Here is an 8,021-nt window from a genome sequence, read left to right as displayed (position 1 = left end):
AGCACTGATGCGGATTCGGAACTATTTGATAGGATAGTCAGCTATGTGGGAAACGACATGGAAAGAAATGTGATTGTAGCGGGAGATCTGAATTTGCCAGATGTCAATTGGGAAGGAAATGCGAACGACAGGAAGCATGACCAACAAATGGCAAATAAGTTAATATGGGAAGGACAGCTGATTCAGAAAGTGATGGAACCAACCAGAGGGAAAAATATTTTGGATGTGGTGCTGATAAAACCAGATGAGCTCTATAGGGAAACTGAAGTAATAGATGGTATTAGTGATCATGAAGCTGTTTTTGTGGTAGTTAAAAATAAATGTGATAGAAAGGAAGGTCTTAAAAGTAGGACTGTTAGGCAGTACCATATGGCTGATAAAGCAGGTATGAGGCAGTTTCTAAAAAGTAACTATGATCGGTGGAAAACGGTAAATAAAAATGTAAACAGACTCTGGGATGGGTTTAAAGAAATTGTTGAGGAATGCGAAAACAGGTTTGTACCTTTAAGGGTGGTAAGGAATGGTAAAGACCCACCTTATTATAATAGAGAAATAAAGAGACTAAGAAGGAGGTGCAGACTGGAAAGAAATAGAGTTAGAAATGGCTGTGGAAGTAAGGAGAAATTGAAGGAACTTACTAGAAAATTGAATCTAGCAAAGAAGGCAGCTAAGGATAACATGATGGCAAGCATAATTGGCAGTCATACAAATTTTAGTGAAAAATGGAAGGGTATGTATAGGTATTTTAAGGCAGAAACAGGTTCCAAGAAGGACATTCCAGGAATAATTAATGAACAAGGGGAGTGTGTATGTGAGGATCTTCAAAAGGCAGAAGTATTCAGTCAGCAGTATGTAAAGATTGTTGGTTACAAGGATAATGTCGAGATAGAGGAAGAGACTAAGGCCAAAGAAGTAATAAAATTTACGTATGATAACAATGACATTTACAATAAGATACAAAAGTTGAAAACTAGAAAAGCGGCTGGAATTGATCAGATTTCTGGGGATATACTAAAGACAATGGGTTGGGATATAGTACCATATCTGAAGTACTTATTTGATTATTGTTTGGCCGAAGGAGCTATACCAGATGAATGGAGAGTTGCTATAGTAGCCCCTGTGTATAAAGGAAAGGGTGGTAGACATAAAGCTGAAAATTACAGGCCAGTTAGTTTGACATGCATTGTATGTAAGCTTTGGGAAGGCATTGTTTCTGATTATATTAGACATGTTTGTGAAATTAATAACTGGTTTGATAGAAGGCAATTCGGTTTTAGGAAAGGTTATTCCACTGAAGCTCAACTTGTAGGATTCCAGCAAGATATAGCAGATATCTTGGATTCTGCAGGTCAAATGGACTGTATCGCGATTGACATGTCTAAAGCATTTGATAGGGTGGATCATGGGAGACTACTGGCAAAAATGAGTGCAATTGGACTAGACAAAAGAGTGACTGAATGGGTTGCTAAATTTCTAGAAAATAGATCTCAGAGAGTTAGAGTAGGTGAAGCTTTGTCTGACCCTGTAATAGTTGAGAGGGGAGTTCCTCAGGGCAGTGTTATCGGACCTTTATGTTTTCTTATATATATAAATGATATGAGTAAAGGAGTGGAATCGGAGGTAAGGCTTTTTGCGGATGATGTTATTCTCTATAGAGTGATAAATAAGTTACAAGATTGTGAGCAACTGCAACGTGACCTCGAAAATATTGTGAGATGGACAGCAGGCAATGGTATGTTGATAAACGGGGTTAAAAGTCAGGTTGTGAGTTTTACAAATAGGAAAAGTCCTCTCAGTTTTAATTACTGCGTTGATGGGGTGAAAGTTCCTTTTGGGGATCATTGTAAGTATCTAGGTGTTAATATAAGGAAAGATCTTCACTGGGGTAATCACAAAAATGGGATTGTAAATAAAGGGTACCGATCTCTGCACATGGTTATGAGGGTGTTTAGGGGTTGTAGTAAGGATGTAAAGGAGAGTGCATATAAGTCTCTGGTAAGACCCCAACTAGAGTATGGTTCCAGTGTATGGGACCCTCACCAGGATTACCTGATTCAAGAACTGGAAAAAATCCAAAGAAAAGCAGCTCGATTTGTTCTGGGTGATTTCCGACAAAAGAGTAGCGTTACAAAAATGTTGCAATGTTTGGGTTGGGAAGAATTGAGAGAAAGAAGAAGAGCTGCTCGACTAAGTGGTATGTTCCGAGCTGTCAGCGGAGAGATGGCGTGGAATGACATTAGTAGACGAATAGGTTTGAATAGCGTCTATAAAAGTAGGAAAGATCACAATATGAAGATAAAGTTGGAATTCAAGAGGACAAACTGGGGCAAATATTCATTTATAGGAAGGGGAGTTAGGGATTGGAATAACTTACCAAGGGAGATGTTCAATAAATTTCCAATTTCTTTGAAATCATTTCGGAAAAGGGTAGGAAAGCAACAGATAGGGAATCTGCCACCTGGGCGACTGCCCTAAATGCAGATCAGTATTGATTGATTGAATTGACTGGACATTTGGAATGAGAATCTGAAGGAGTTTGGAATGGTAATTAGTAAAAAGAAAACTGTAGTCATGCACTGTGGAAAAGAGAAAAAGAGAAGCCAAGTGAACATAGACAGAAAACGTTTAGAGAATGTAGAACAGTTTACATATTTGGGTACCATTACTAATGGAAGTAATGAATTTTTTTTTGCTAGTGGCTTTACGTCGCACTGACACAGATTGGTCTTATGGCGACGATGGGATAGGAAAGACGTAGGAGTTGGAAGGAAGTGGCCATGGCCTTAATTAAGGTACAGCCATAGCATTTGCCTGGTGTGAAAATGGGAAACCACAGAAAACCACCTTCAGGGCATCTGATAGTGGGATTTGAACCCATTGCCTCCCGGATGCAAGCACACAGCCACGCGCCTCTAACCGCAAGGGCAACTCACCCGGTAGTAATGAAATCAACCCTGAAATTAATAACAGACTAAGTAAAGGTACAGCATTTTATCAACAATTCAGAGAGCTTTTATGGGATAACCAAAGAGAACAAAATTAACATTAACATTATATAAACAGTATTTCATACCAATCATAACATACGGACTAGAAATGCTGGTAGTAAATAAGAGACAAGATAGTAAGATCCAAGCAGTAGAAATGAAATTTTTAAGAACATCGGTTAAAAAGACAAGAATAGATAGAATCCAAAATATTAAAATCAGAGAAGAGCTAAATATAGAACCATTAGTACAGATCATACAGAAAGCAAGACTGAAATGGTTTGGACATGTAAAAAGAATGGGGAAGCAACGGGTAGCATGAAGGGAATTAGAAAGAGAAGTTAAGGGAAAGAGACCAGTTGGAAGACCAAGAAGAAGGTGGATGGATCAGATTTGGAAGGACATTAGAAAAGCTGGATTGGATGTGGCGGAAGTAATGAAGCAGGTAAAGGGGAATGACAGAAAGGAATGGAGGAGGCTTGTTAACCATACCCAGGCGACTGGAGTGGGACGATGATGATGATTCTTTTCTGCCCTCCTCATAATTTTGCATTCTTGTATTTTCACCATTCATCAATCAGTTCTAATACCTGACTTATCCACTGGTTCTTACTTGACCTTACCTTTCTTCCTAACTTTTCTTCAGCAGCCTTAATAATCTCATTCTTCATGACTGGCCACTCTTCATCTATTGTGTTTCCTTCAGCCTTTTCATTTATTCCTTGTGCAATATGTTCCTTGAAACCATTCCTTACTCTTTTCTTTAAACTTATCTAAATCCCATCTTCTTGCATTCCCTTCTTTCTTCAACTTCAGATGACATTTCATGACCCCCATGTTGTGGTAAGAGTTCACAGCTTGTAATTCATTACCTGGTTTCTGAATTTCTGCCTAATCATAATGAAGTCTATTTGATATATTCCTGCATCCCCTGGTCTTATGGATATGTACAGCTATCATTAGTGGTGTTTGAACCAAGTATTAGCAAGGACTAAACTATGATTAGTGTAGAATTCAACTAACTGACTTCCTCTTTCTTTCCATTGTCCCAGTCTGAATTCTCCTACAGCGTTACCTCCTCTTCCTGGTGTACCACTGCATTCCAGTCTCCCATCACAGATTCTCATCTCCTTTTACATATTGTATTAAACTTTCTATCTCTTGATATATTCTTTCGATTTCTTCATCTTCTGCTGAACTATTCAATATTTGGTAACATTTATGCTAATTTCTGTCCAAACATCTAAGAATTTGAAATTTGGAACTTATAGTAATGAAGCCCGCTTTGTCACCATTCCAGCATACAATGCGAGGCATTCAAAAAACTGTTGCTCTTTCATTGGCCAATGAATGTGACTTATAGAATCTGTAGATGTTCTGTTAAGAATGAAACATGTCATTCTTTGTTTAATAGTGTGTAATTTTTTTTTTTTTTTCACAGGTGTTAAAATAGTGTAATATTTATAGTGAAATAAGCTGATGTACTCGTGCTTCGCTATGGAATTCTACACTTTATACAGAATTCTAGGTTAAGAGTACGCGTTGCAGGTAAGATTGTATTAAATTGCATAGCTCTTACCATTACCCCAGAAACATGACGGGGAAGTCACCATATATCTTTTTCAGGTGAAGACTAGGTGAGGGAATTTTAATTGTCCAGCATTCGGGAGATAGTGGGCTTGAACCCCACTGTCGGCAGCCCTGAAGATGGTTTTCCGTGGTTTCCCATTTTGCCACAGGCAAATGCTGGGGCTGTACCTTAATTAAGGCCATGGCTGCTTCCGTCCCATTCCTAGCCCCTTCCTCTTCCAGTGTCGCCACAAGACCTATCAGTGTTGGTGCGACGTAAAGCAACTTGTAAAAATTTTAATTGTAATGGCATGCCCTCTTGCCTACTATCAGTCACAATCAAATTGGGCAGTTTTCATTGTAGTGGCAAATACTCGCTCTCCACCTACCATTTTACATCCTCAGAAAAACTGTCTTTGTGGTGTTTCCAACTGAAATCAACATAGGTCATTACTAGGGCTCGGATGTTTAAGACTTAAAAATAGCCCAAATAAGCAAGCAAATATGATCTCAAAAGTGATGAAATATGGCCTCAAAAGTGACAAAATATGATGTAAAAAGACGAAATATGACCCAAAAATGATTAATGTGAATATGTCCATTTTAAAATAAATTTTAAATTGAAACGGCATTCCCTTTGATTCATATTTATAAACTAAATTCTTGAGTCTTACTTTCATATTAATTTTCTGAATATACATGTTTAGAGATTATTCACAGTCAATTGTTTTTGATTCACTTATCAAACATTTGTGAATACATACTTATAAATTACTAATTTCGCTAAGATTATCAGATCACACAACATTTTAAAATTCAAAATATGTGTTGGTTTGGAATATAATAAAACTAGAAATCAATCTATTTAAAAAAAGTATTTTGGAACGTTTAAGTCCAGATTCTATTAATATTACTTAAATGCGTTAAGGTTTAAATTGAGCACCACGAAACAAATTAAGTAGACGTCTTTCAATACATTATGGTAGGGCAGCAGGGAAAATAGTGCAAACTCACATATTTTTTTCGTTCTTCTCCGCAGGTGGAACTGAAGTGTATGACAAGATTCATCTTCAAAGCATCAGGCAGAAAGACCTCCGATTATCACTTAACACATTCTTGTAAGAAGAGACTCCTTTGTACGTCGCAAGACGTTATTGGTGCATATTTAAATAATGTTACATCACTGCTGTCGAGTATACAGTCATCTTAAACTGTACTGGTACCTTCTCCTATAACAACATCATTTATCTTGTACGCACAGCAAAAACTGTTATTTCGATTAAGCATGTTTTGAAGTTTCCGTTTTACACTGTCGCCAGATATTCCATGTAATTGTTGTACTGAAAGTTCAACACTTCTAATAATTTCAATATTTGCATGAATTTCTAGGCTAGTAGCTTCTAAACGAGTAATTGCGCTCGATATAATTCCAAAGTTCGACTTAATATATGCCAGACTTTCTAACAACTATTGGAAAACAATTTCTGCGCAAACTTGATAGAAGAGGCAGAGTATTCCACTTGTATTAACTGCAGATGTGATACCAAGAAGCAGTTTTGTGAACATTAGTTCGCATTCGGTAAGTTGAAGATGATTTTCCAGAGCTACAGCCGTCATCAAACAGCCGAAATATGACGTTTCTACAATAATAGCTCAAAATATGACTTTATGACAAAAATAGCCAAAATATGCATTCATATGACAATAAAAATCACTTAATTGTGACGATAATTGCCTGATTTGCACCAAAATCCAATCAGGCAAGAAAATAGAGTCAAAGAAAAAAATATGACTTTTCCTAAACATCCGAGCTCTAGTCATTACAATGACTTGCGATTAAAAGCAATGGTTTCACATGAAATACTCGATCAAATGATCAATCACACATTATCTCACTTTTAACGAACAGTACTATGCTGATATAGATGTAGATTCCCATAGGGAATTTATATCATCTATATCATCTGATGGCCAAGCAGGCATCAATTTTTGGTAATGAGACAAAGTCTCTTAGTGCATTGGCACTGCCGGTGGCTCCAGTTAGCCTACGCAGTGGCCTCCACGGTATGCACTAGCCAGCGTATTGGTAGGTGTGCTAGGTACCAACTGATGAGCCTACCCTAGCACACGAGGGCGAAACGCTGGCAACCAAGAATGAGTTAGCTGGAAAATTTATAATGTCCAATAATGGACCATTTATATTAGCAGTACTATGCTGCCGATCTAACAGTCCAAAGTTCCAGAACTGGAATGTCCAGGCTGCAGACAGCTGTGAACACTTCCCTTCTATTACTCTCTTAAGTGTGCACAGTGCTCATTCCAATCATTGCCTCAGAGTAGGTATCGAGTAGCTGGAATACAAGATGAATCAGAGTGTTACGTACCAGTAGTATCAGAATATTTATGAACCAGAGGATTGGCACAGTCTAGTAAAGAAGAAAATTATCTAATTCCCCAGCTACTTCCCGCCAGTGTTCAGGCAGGCTGTTACACTCGGTATGCAGTTGTTTCAATTTAAATGCAGCAGTAGCCCCATCTATCGGAGATGAATGACAGCAGAAGAGAGAGAAAGAAGATCACAACAAACAATGGTCAATGTACTGTTATTGTTGATCAATTTAATGAGCTTTCAATATTGTGGTCCTTCACATTTAGTTTTAGGGAATCTAATGTAAAGGGAGTCCTCCTTTCTTTTATGACTGCTTCTTGTCTTACTCTTCAAGCAATCATTGATTGCTTTACAATTTTTCTCATTTTTATAATCATCTTTGCAATTTTCCTTGTCGATATGGACCAATGACCATGTGTTTTTACACCTAAGACAATCATAAAAACCATCACCATTTAACACATGAAATAACATGCTATGCATATGTGTTTTTCATTTGTTTCTAACATTGTGCTTTTAAAAATGTTTCCCCACACAATTGTTTTTTATGTCAACTGTTCTTCATCTCTAAAGAATCCATCATACAAGATCCTCTAAACATTAATATATACTTCAATTATATCAAATTGTATTATATATTTTTGCGTCTATAAGCATTTGCAGGCTTCATCATTAACTATACACCACGTTTCATTAGCATTTAGAAGCACAGTGCCGGACATTACGTATGTTGTGCTGCTCTTCAAGAACTTGCACCTTGCTTCATTTAAATGACTGATCTTTGACTTCTTCTGGATTTTAAGATCTTACATCACGCAGCGCTAATCCCTATAGTGTTATAGTGCTTCTTGAACTGCTTTTAGTGAAAGACTTATCCTTTATTTATTGTTTTCCTATGCATTGTTTTATATTTTCATTTAATCAGCTGATAATGACCCAGAATAGTGGTCGAAACCGGTACCGCTTTTAATCAAATAAGAATGTAACATTACATTTCTTATTTTCCTTGTATTGAATAGATTGAACCACCTTATTTCTGGTTTTCAATTTAATTAAGAACTAAGAAACAAAAGTCT

General features: G+C 37.1%; 1 protein-coding gene across 1 annotated transcript in view; it reads left to right on the top strand.

Moving 5' to 3' along the window:
• Positions 1–4,466: 4,466 nt before the first annotated feature.
• LOC136883334 (kinesin light chain) overlaps positions 4,467–8,021 on the top strand; it is a 191,491-nt gene continuing 187,936 nt past the window's right edge. The window contains exon 1 of the mRNA XM_067155570.2: positions 4,467–4,535. The gene's annotated coding sequence lies outside the window, so the exon portion shown is untranslated. The remainder of the gene's footprint in view (positions 4,536–8,021) is intronic.

This window comes from Anabrus simplex, chromosome 11, assembly GCF_040414725.1.
Source record: "Anabrus simplex isolate iqAnaSimp1 chromosome 11, ASM4041472v1, whole genome shotgun sequence".
Lineage (NCBI taxonomy): Eukaryota > Metazoa > Arthropoda > Insecta > Orthoptera > Tettigoniidae > Anabrus > Anabrus simplex.
The sequence above is the reverse complement of the archived record's forward strand: the minus strand, read 5'-3'. Positions and strand labels throughout refer to the sequence as shown.